The sequence below is a fragment of the Eupeodes corollae genome, chromosome 1, assembly GCF_945859685.1.
Source record: "Eupeodes corollae chromosome 1, idEupCoro1.1, whole genome shotgun sequence".
Taxonomy (NCBI): domain Eukaryota; kingdom Metazoa; phylum Arthropoda; class Insecta; order Diptera; family Syrphidae; genus Eupeodes; species Eupeodes corollae.
Genome location: NC_079147.1, coordinates 125,469,643 through 125,481,135, shown reverse-complemented (window position 1 = coordinate 125,481,135; position 11,493 = coordinate 125,469,643). Strand labels below are relative to the sequence as shown.

Genomic DNA, 11,493 nt, shown 5'->3' with positions numbered 1-11,493 from the left:
TACTCATATGTATATGAATATCTATAGCCGACGCGGCGGCGCGGCTGCGCGACGGCGACGACACCGTCTTCCATTCCAACGATGACGATTTTCTTTTACAACTGAGGTGGCCTTATCCATCCTCGGTGGCTTGTCACCTATAGAGTGGGTCTATGGTCCTCTGATTGATTTCTATTTTGAAAGTAAAAACAAATTTAGTAAAAAAAAAGTAATAATAATATATTAACTATGCAAAGTGATGAAGTTGTTTTGCAGGGATTCGATTGCTTTCACATTCGAATCTTTACGACACAAATTCACCACTCTACGTAGTTGCGACTTACCTTGATTATACAGGAAAATATTAAGGAACCCCTGAAAAAGAAATAACAATAATAAAAATATAATTACTATTGCTAGAAATTAGTTAAATTTATTTAATAATACTTACCAACACAATTTCTGCTCTTCTAAGTACGTCCATGTTTGTTTTGATTTTTCTTTTGACAATTCCTATGTGTTACCCTATCTAGTCATTTCGTTCTGCGCATGCAATAGTAGCTTTGTCTCATTTTCACGCAAGGGTTAAGGGGATAGAAAAACTTCTACTAGCGCATGCGCAGGAATATATTAGACACGACTGTTCATCCACTAGATGAACTTAAATGAATTTTTCAAAGGTTCAAGTCTAAGATAAGTAGTATTAATACAGGATGAGATGAAAGTTTATTTAAATAAATAATTTACGATATTAGATTGATAAGGAAAAAGATTAGATTAATAAGTTAAGATAAATAATAAGATTAATTAGGAATTTAGGAATTAGATTGAGATTGAGATTAGAGTAATAGAAGAGGAAATAGACTGAGAGATATAAGACTGTAGTAGTAGTATGAATGTGTGAGTACGATTTCTTGGACGTGGATGAGGGGGGTTAATTATCTGTGATAGGGATGGAAAATAGATGTGGGTGGAAAAATAGTGATCTCACTCAGAGGTAGTGGTAACTATTTACTTAGTTAATAGGAGAATGACTAGGAACTAGCCTAAGGGATTTTATGGTCATTCTTAAGTTTGATAACTTAGAAAATAGAAGTGTTAACGGCGAGTGAGTTTTAACGAACAGTTTTTTTTAAATTTAAAATCTATCGATTTTAAGTGATTGGAATTTAGTAAAGATAAAGGTAAAATATAATTAAATTATAAAAATAAAATAAGACATAATATATATACAATCTAATATATAGAGTGAATTTCATCCACTAAATTGGACAGGAAATCTGGACAAATTGTAGAAACTTTTTTTTGGCGATATTAATATATATATAGATATATATAGCAGCAGAGGTATGTGACCATAAAATGGAAGCCTTAGAGTTTTGGTCTGATGGGTGATTTAATTTTTTTATTAGGTTCAGGTGAAGATCCAAAGATCAGGAATTTTAGTAGCAGAAGCCTGAGCCTCTGCGGAGTTTTTGGTTGCCTCCTTCGAACTTTTAAATTCATGACTTTGAGGAAGGACATTCAACAAAGTGGGAGTATTCCTTTGTCTGGAACAAAGGAAATAACTACAAAGACCCTTAAAGTAGTTTCAAAGAGGGTACTTCATAGCTACAAGTTATAGATATATATAGATATCCCTCGAAGAAATAAAACTATGGGATTTAAATATAAACAAAAAAATAGTGTCCAGTAAAGAAAGTTGAAGAAGAAAAGTGAACTTTAAATTTTTTTTATTTAATCTAAGTAACGTAAAAGTAAAAATCAGTGAATCTAGTTCTCTAAAATTTGTTTTACCTAATTGAATTTGTTTTTTTTTTTTATTTTATTTAAATTCGGTTTAAATTAAGAAAAAAAAGTGATTTTATAGGCTAAAAAGAAAAAAAAAAAAAAATTGAAAGAATTAAATTCAGTGGTGGCGAAAGTGCTACACCTGGGTCTCAACGTGCTGCCGGCAGAACGACGAGGGACTAAGGAATATCGTAAGTAAGAACCTCTTGTTTTTTTTAGTTTGATAAAAGATCAAAAAGTAAAAGCCTCTAAGGTCAATTTTTTTATGAATTTAGATTTAAACCTCTTTTTTATATATACATTTTTTTAATTTTTTTAGTTCAATTAATTTTATTTGAAAGTAAAAATAAGAGAACCCGATTAAGTTTTTTTTGTTATTTTTAATGACCGAAAAATTAATAAATAAAATTATAATTTGAAGTAACATTGAAAATAAAATGGTGTACTAATTGGAGAAGCTAGTGGTGTGTGGAGGCTTGGCAAGGCCGTCCAGATGCTATTCTGAATTTTCTTTCGACATGACAGACTAACTTTTGAAACGGACGAATTTGTTAAGTCATTTTAGGGGCTATTTCCGCTACATTCGGCCATGGAGATAGCGAAGGAAGTATCTTCATGATACTTGGGCGGGCTGGCCAGACTTTCGTCAATAACATCAGACGAACGTTTGGGATTCAGTGTGACGATATTTGGTTGGGTTAGAAAGAGGTGCTTTAGAAAGAATAAGTTTACATTTGTAGATTTTTTTTGTATTTTAGTTTTAGTTAGGGTTTAGTTTTCTTTTATTTTTTTATAATTTCTTTTTTTTATTAATTTTTATTATTATTATTATTTTTTTTTGGTGAAGGTTTTTTTTTATTATATTAGATTAGGCGTATTATTTTTTTTGGATTTTTTTTAAACTTAATTTCGAAGCACCGATTTCAAATTTCTCTTAGATATCGTCAAAGTTCTCAGGTTTGTGTCATTTATATCTTTTAGTTACCTTAGGCACGAATTAAATTAATGTTTGGTCGAGCAAGAGGTGTACTGGGAGGTGGCAAGAACCACCCCACGCGACGAGCTGAGCCGTGCAATGACAAGTGTGCTGAAGCCTCTTCCAGTACTCCAAAGCATTCCCCCGTGGAGACCTGGCTCCTAACAGGTGATTATCTTAAATGGCCAACTTTTCGAGATATGTTCGAAGCCATTTATATAAAACATCCTAGATTGGGGGAGGTAGACAAGCTTTTCCATCTAAGATCAAAGACTACTGGAGATGCCTTCAGCATTGTAGAAAAATTTCCTCTGATCAACTCGAGTTTTCAGTTGGCTTGGGAGTCTTTGCGTTCCACCTACGAAAACACGAGAATCATTATCAATAATCAAGTAAAGACATTACTCAATCTACCTTCGTGTCCTACCGATAAAGGAAAAACTATTAAGAACCTTCAACGTCATATAAATGATTGTTTAGCGGCCCTTAAGGCCCACGGAATAAACACTTTTGGTTGGGATCCAATTCTTATTCACACTTGTTCTAATCGTTTGCCCCCGAATACTCTTTTCTTGTGGGAGCAATCTCTAACGGATCCTACTGCTATACCTACGTGGAAACAAATGGATAAATTTCTTAGTAATCGGTTTCAAGTTCTTGAAACAATCGCCGATGTCACTTCACCTGCTGCTTCGACCTTTGACAAATCAGTTAAAACCCCGAAAACAGTTCCTCAACCAAAACAGCGAGTGAACACTTTTTACTGAAATTCTCAAACTTCGGCGTGCAAACTCTGCTCGGAGAAGCATCTGATTAACAAATGTGCTCAATGTCTAGCAATGACTCCTTCAGTAAGATACGACACAGTCCGAAAACATAATATGTGCGGGAATTGTCTTTCAACAAAGCATAGGTCAAGTGCTTGTCCAAGTAAACTCTCGTGTTCAACGTGTCACAAACGACATCATTTTTTGTTACATTTCCAAACTAGCACAGAATCGCCTGTTTCGAATGTTGTTCTACGAAGTTCATCAATACCAATTGTTAGAGCAACATCGGCTCCCCAAAGTCATCCACCGTCTCAATTACAGTCCACTTCACCACCATTTGTACCATCCATAACCGGTAGAACTCACTTCGCTTCATCGCACAAAAATGTTTTGTTAGCAACGGCTTTGGTGAATATCATTGGACAAGAAACAAATCACTTGGTTCGTGCCTTAATAGATAATGGATCTGAGGTTTCATTTATGCTAGAATCTGTCCAACGACGTTTAAAATTACCAACTAACCCATCTAATATCTCCATTTCAAGTGTTAATGCAACACACGCTGCTTCTTTGAAATAGCTTTGTACCTTTCCTTTTTTTAATGGAGAAACCCCTGATGTTCCTATTGCAGCGAGCGCTATAGTTCTGAAGCAGTTAACCAATGATTTGCCAAGTACTTCCTTCTGGAATTTGGATACCACTGAACTAAAAGGTCTTAGAATTGCTGATCCTACCTTTAGTCGTTCTGCCAAAATAGATTTGCTAATTGGTGCGGATTTATACCCCGACATTGTCAGGAATGGAATACGACCAATCTGTAAGACTCTTGTTGCTCAGAACACTGGGTTCGGATGGGTTCTTCTGGGCCCCTTTCCTAAAACTGTAAATACATTTGGAACTTTCGTGACTGAGGAACAAACAGTTTCGTTGGATGCGCTCTTAAAACGATGTTTTGAATTAGAAGAGGTGCAAGACGGCAAATCTATTTTGTCAGAAGAAGATCAATATTACAGCATTCCAAAAACCAATCGGTGCGTTTACCATCTAAGCCAAACTCAGCGTCTACACCGCTAGGTAGCTCTAGAGGAATTGCTCTTAAGCAATTTCTTCGCAATGAATCAAATCTTACGTTGGGCACATGCGTAAGGTGAACCCTGATGAAGAGGTAGATAATGGAACTGCTTCCTCCTTTTATCTCCCACACCATGCCGTTTTGAAGCCTGAAAGTGCTTCAACCAAGGTTCGCGTGGTGTTTAACGCATCTAGTGCGTCTACTAGCGGTGTCAGTTTAAATGATCTTCTATACACAGGGCCAGTACTCCAACGGGATCTTACCACTTTAATTATTCGTTGGATATTTTTCAAATTCGTATTTAATGCCGCAATTCAAAAAATGTATAGGCAAATTGCCGTACATCCACATGATACCAAGCTTCAACGAATTCTCTATAGATTTCCTTCCTCGCATACTGTGGAAGACTATGAGTTATTGACGGTAACTTTCGGCGTAAATTGTGCGCCATACCTAGCCATTCGAACCCTCTTGCAGCTAGCTAAGGATAAATGCAAGGATTACCCACTCGCTTCACAAATTATCTCATTACAATGCTACGTCAACGATATTCATACCGGTGCTCATGATCTCCCAACAGCTCAACGAGCCCAAAGAGAGTTGATCGACCTGCTAGATTGTATTGGATTCCCTCTGCGTAAGTGGACATCCAATACGACTTCTCTTTTGGACCATTTGCCTCCAACTCACGTTTTAAATGAGAACTTTGTCAAATTAGACAAGGAAAGCACCACAAAGACCCTTGGCATACAGTGGAATGCCGAGGAAGATTATTTTTATTTCGTAGCCCCACCATTACATCTTTCGGAAGCTAGTAGCAAAAGAGAAGTATTTTCTCAAATCTTACAACTGTTTGATCCTGCTGGGTGGTTGGCTCCCATCATAGTAAGAGCAAAAATCCTAATGCAACGAATCTGGGTAGAGGGCATACAGTATAATAATATTATTCAAAGTGAAAGTTATGGAATATGGGAAGCTTTTGTCGAAGCACTCTCCGACATCCAAGAACTTCGGATTCCAGGCTGGTTGGAGTATTGTCCATTGTACAAAATACAAATCCATGGTTTCTGCGACTCGTCGGAGAAGGCTTTTGCGGCAGCTTTGTATTTTTGCGTTGAAAAACCTGATGGATTTGCCACGACTTGAACTCTGCGGTGCCCATCTTCTTTTAAAATTGGTTTAGGCTTATCTCCCAAATTTTCCAATAAATTCATACCAAAACCATCTTTGGACTGATTCCTCCATTGGACGATCAATTAGAACACAAAAATGTTTCGTGTTTTGTAGGGCAAGTCAATTGCAATGAGTTTTTAGAGCGTTTCTCTTCTCTTTCACGTGCCTTGCGTGTCTTGACTTACGTTTTTCGCTTCCGTTACAATTCTGTCAAAAAGCCTAAGACCGACATATTCCGACACAAGACTAAAGCTGTAACACCACAAGAAATGAATTTTATAAAAGCTCGTATAATTATTCTGAGTCAACAAACATAATATCCACGAGAGTATGAACGTTTATCAAATGGTAGGCTCTTGCCAGCTACGAGTAGTATTTTGTGTCTTAATCCTTGTTTGGATTCTAGTGGAATCCTTCGTGTAAATGGGAGGCTAACTAATTCTGCCCTTACATATGGTGAAAAATATCCCATAATTATTCCCTATGAATCTCATTTCGCCAAAATTCTTATTAACTTCATCCACAATTTGACTCTACATGGTGGCAACGCACTTATGATTTCCGTCATAAGAAGAATGTATAGGATTCCAAAAATTAACAATCTAATAAAGTTTTGCATACGGCAGTGTATCACTTGCGTAATCCACAAAAAACAGTTTCGCACGCAGGTTATGGCAGCTCTGCCAACAGAAAGGTGTACGTTTTCGCCACCTTTTACTTATACGGGTGTGGACTTCGCTGGGCCGTTTAACATTAAAAGCTTTTTAGGTCGAAGCTGTCGCTTGACAAAAGGCTATGCCTGTTTATTCGTTTGCCTTTCCACGAAAGCGATTCATTTAGAGGCAGCTAGTGACCTCTCATCTCAAATGTTCCTGGAAGCATTTGCTAGATTTGTTGCAAGACGAGGACTTCCTAAGGAAATGTTTTCCGATCATGGAAAAAATTTCACAGGTGCTAATGTAATATTGCAACGCGAATTTAAAACCTTTTTAGAATCTTCGTCAAACGAAACTCGTCTAAAATACGGAGTTCAGGGTTTAGAGTGGAGTTTTATACCTCCCGGCGCTCCTCATATGGGTGGCCTTTGGGAGGCTGGGGTGAAGAGTATTAATCTTTGAAAACTTGGAGACACGAGCAAATTTACTTTTTTAATTTTGTCAGCGCTGGAAAGAGGAATATTTGAAAGAGTTACAGCAACGTTACAAATGGCAATACCCTCGAGAAAACGTAAAGGTCAATGACATGGTTGTCGTCAAACAAAAAAATCTACCTAGTACCGAATGGAAGATCGGACGATTAATCAGAGTGCACCCGGGAACAGATGGAATGGTAAGAGTTGCGACTGTAAGAACTCCCCAAGGTGAAATCACTCGACCTGTAGTGAAGTTACGTGTTTTGCCAATCACTTAATTTTAGGAAGGGTACCACCAGAGTAAATGCTTTTTCTTACCGCCTTTTGAAAAATTGCATCTTTATTTTTTGTTTTGTTTTTACTCTTGAAGTAAAATATATGATATCGTTCAAATTTATATGTTATATTTATGCTCTTTTCTAAACAATATACTTGTTTTTTTTTATTCATGCACTGAATTTATGGTTCCTGTAGATATAATTTATCTTAAGTATTTATAGTTTTTTTCTTTTTGTTGGCGCAATGCGTCAAGGGGGGCGGTAATGTTAACGCCATCTGTGAGCCAGGCACAACTGAAGCTCTGTCTACATAGTTTTTCGGCTTCTTAATTTTTGCCAAGCTAAGCTACCTTCTTCTCCAATTCTGTCCGCCATCCGTCCCACATTATTAAGCAAAAAGGTTAAAAGTATTGCACTTAAATTATAAAACTTATTGTATATATATAAACTTAATCTAAAAACATTAAAAATAAAATATAAAATTTAAAATTAAATAAATTTGTGGTATTAAGTCGATCGTATAAACACTAGTAAAACGTAATCTTAATATTTTTTGCTCCCTAATTTCAGTGATAACGACAAATACAACCATACCTAATGGCTGGTATCAGAGTATTTGGGCCACGACCAATAGGGCCCACTGCCTGGTACCATTCTGGAGAAGACGGTCGCTGAATCAACAAGACGTAAAACCAACCTTATTATCGGCTGCGACGCCAATGCGTACTATACTTTGTGGAGTAGCACCGATATAAATAACAAAGGGTGAGTCTCTTTTTGATTATATTTGACAACTAATCTGGTAGCAAGTAATGTAGGTAGTGAACCAACATTCGTTACTAAAAATCGACAAGAAGTTTTAGATTTGACTCTTGTCTCGTTACATCTCTCAATCAAAATACTGAAAGGAGCACTTGTTCCCCGATCATATACACATCCATTTCACATTTATTGAAGAGTCCATAAGACCCATCCAATTCCGGAATTTTAGGAAAACCGATTGGCCAAAATATAGGGCGACTTTGAAAAGTCTGATTAAGCCAGATCTTTCTGATCCGCACTTGTGCGCTCTTAAACTTGATTAAAAAGTTGATGAGATAACAGCAGCCCTTAAAAAAGCCATGGAAACTGCCTGCCCCCTCACTATAGTGCGGAGAAAGAAGAAACCATATTGGTGGGTTGCTGATCTAGAAATACTCAGGAAATATTGTAGAAGGCTTCTTAATCGTCCAAAAATGTCTAGACATCCCCAAAACTGGGACTCCTATAAGGAATCCCTCAAAAAGGAAAACATGAACTAAGAATAGCCAAAAGATCCTCATGGAGATCGATCTGTAGCTCAATAGATGAATCCTCGGAGGCATCAAGGACGAGGAAGATTCTCTCGACAAATCCAACCATGACAAGTTGTCTTAAGAACTCGGATGGTACATGGCCTACCTCTTGCGAAGAAACGCTATACCTGCTTTATAGACACCCACTTCGCAGACAACTGCAAATCCGTTAATACAACAAACCGTTTTTGTCGGGTATTAACTTAACTTTTCCTCAAAGTCTTTTTACAAAAAAAAAAAATTGAAATGGTCTCTGAATAGCTTCAAACCCTATAAATCTCCAGGTCCAGATCAAATCATACCAGCTGAGCTACAACTTACAACTGACATAACTCTGCTCATCATTGAGATGATCTTTAAAAGTTGTATAGATCTGGTCTATATACCTCAGCAAATGGAGAGAAGTAAAGGTAGTTTTTATTCCTAAGGCGGGAAAATGCTCGCATGTCAGCCATAAAGATCTAAGATCTATTAGCCTATCATCATTCATTCTCAAAACACTGGAACGATTGATTGATATCCATGTCCGTAATAGCATTGATAATAGACTATCGATGTCTCAACAAGCTTACTGAAAAGGGAAACGATAGAAACAGCCTTACACACTCTGCTTAGAACTATCGAATACTCTCTTGAGCAAAAGGAATATACTATGGTGGCCTTCCTGGATATTGAGGGCGCTTTTAACAACGTTGAGACATCCGCGATCACTTCTGCTATGATGCCCCTTAACGTTGAATACTCACTCTGTGAGTTGATTAATCTAATACTAAAAAGCAGGATCATCAACTCTAAGATGGTAGAGGCACTCCACAAGGTGGTGTTCTGTCCCTCTCCTGTGGAATATAGTATTAAACGAACTTCTAATATCCCTTGAGAGTTAAGGCTACAGAGTGGTTGCAATGCAATGATCACTGCGGACTTAGTATTAATTCTTAAAAAAACAGACCTCGTCCTTTTCACATGGAAATACAAGATTTCAGTAATCGTACCACTTTCAATAAAGGGTTTACCACTAATTTTAACCAATGAAGCCAAGTACCTTGGTATGATATTAGACAAAAAATTAAGTTGTAAACCTAATATTCCGGAAAGAGTTAAAAAAGCTACAGTATCTTTTTTCCCTTGCAAGAAAGCCATAATAAGCAAACGGGGTTTTCAACCTCGCAAAACCTATTGTACGGATTTTTTTGTTTAAAATTCATTTTTATTAATTCATTCTTAAACCTTTCTTAAGGCTAGACAAAAATTCATAAAAATACTTTAATTATCCATAACTAACAACTAACTTAATGGTTCCATACGGACAATCTAAGTTAAACTATAACACTAACTACTAATGCTTTTCGGCCCTAAGATCTATTTTACTTCAATTGAAATTTTATTTATTTTTGTATTTATTAGAAAATTTTGAAATAAAATTAATATCAATATCCTTTTTTATTTTAACTTAAAACTACTTAAAATAAGGTCCTTAATACAAAACTTAAACTACTTATTCTAATATAAACTACTTAAAACTAGAACAACCACAGCCGCAAATCTAATTATCTAACATTTTGTTATTTTGTTGTCTTCTTTTTTTATAGTTTTTAACTTCAAATAGGAAGTTATTGTAATGGGTCCGATTTGTCAAATTGAAAATTTTGACATTTCTCGACATTTCAAGGTCCCCAGAGTCGCAATAAAAGATTTTTAGAAAGATGTCTGTGCGTGCGTGTGTACGGAAGTTCGTACGTCCGTACGTTCGCGACGTTTTTTCGTCTTCCATAGCTCAAGAACCGGAAGAGATATCGATTTCAAACAAAATTTTGTTATACAGATAATAAGGCAGAAAGATGCAGAAAGGGCTCTCAAGAAAATTGCGTGGGTGGTTTTTTTACCATAGCAGTTTGAAAAAAAGGTGAAAATTTTGGTTAACCCTAAATATATTACGACCCAAAAATGCTAGAGACTTGAATTAAATTTAATATAATATATTGAAACGTGATATTTAAGAAATATATTTTTTGAAAAAAATCCATTTAACGGTTTTTTTTTATAAATCAAAAAATCTGAAAAATAAATTTGTTACCTCCAAAATTTTACGACTAAAATATGATTTCAACTCCAAAACAATTTTGAGCACCGAAAAATAACGTTTTTGACATCTGATACAATTTTGAGAAAAATCGAATTGACAGTATTTTTACAAAAAATAAAAACCTAAAAAAAATATATGAAAGTTGGTAAAAATTGATTTTCGACTCAAATATCTTTTCAAAATTTTTAAATATTGGCTTCAAACTTATTTAATCTTACAAAAAATATTATTTTTATTATTCCGTAAAATTTTTAAAAAATCGAAGCAGAAAAGAAATTAACAAAAGTTGGTAAAAAATGAACTTCGACTCAAATATATTTTTAAAAATTTGACAAAATAGGTTCTAACTAATTTTTACTTATAAGAAATATTGTTTTCAACATCAGGATAAATTTTGAGAAAAATCGAATTGACAGTATTTTTACAAAAAATAAAAACCTAAGAACAAAAATGTATAAAAGTTGGTAAAAATTGATTTTCGACTCAAATATCTTTTCAAAAATTTGGAATATTGGCTTCAAACTAATTTTATCTTTCAAAAAATATTGTTGTTCACATTCAGTAAAATTTTGAAAAAGATCGAATTGCATGCTTTTGTACAAAAAATTAAAAACCTAACAAAAAATTAACAAAAGTTAGTAAAACCTTATTTTCGACTCAAATAGCTTTTTAAAAATTAAAAATATTGGCTTCAAACTTATTTTATTTTACAGAAAATATTGTTTGCGATATTCAGCAATTTTTATATAAAAATCCAACAGTCCCTTTTTTTTGTAAAAATTGATACGAGTACATATAGACAAACTTTTAAGGAAGACAAATCGACAGACGGGATTTGAAGTTATCAGTGTGGGTCGCATCCCAGCCTCTTTTTTTTATTTATTAAATGTTTTTTCTTGTATTTC

The 11,493-nt window shown here is 35.1% G+C and overlaps 1 long non-coding RNA gene across 1 annotated transcript; it reads left to right on the top strand.

Moving 5' to 3' along the window:
• The first annotated feature begins 282 nt into the window (after positions 1–282).
• Positions 283–2,561, top strand: LOC129942211 (uncharacterized). The gene is made up of 3 exons (XR_008780990.1): positions 283–1,163; positions 1,227–1,326; positions 1,392–2,561. It is a non-coding gene; the product is annotated as an uncharacterized LOC129942211 (long non-coding RNA).
• The last annotated feature ends 8,932 nt before the right edge of the window (positions 2,562–11,493 follow it).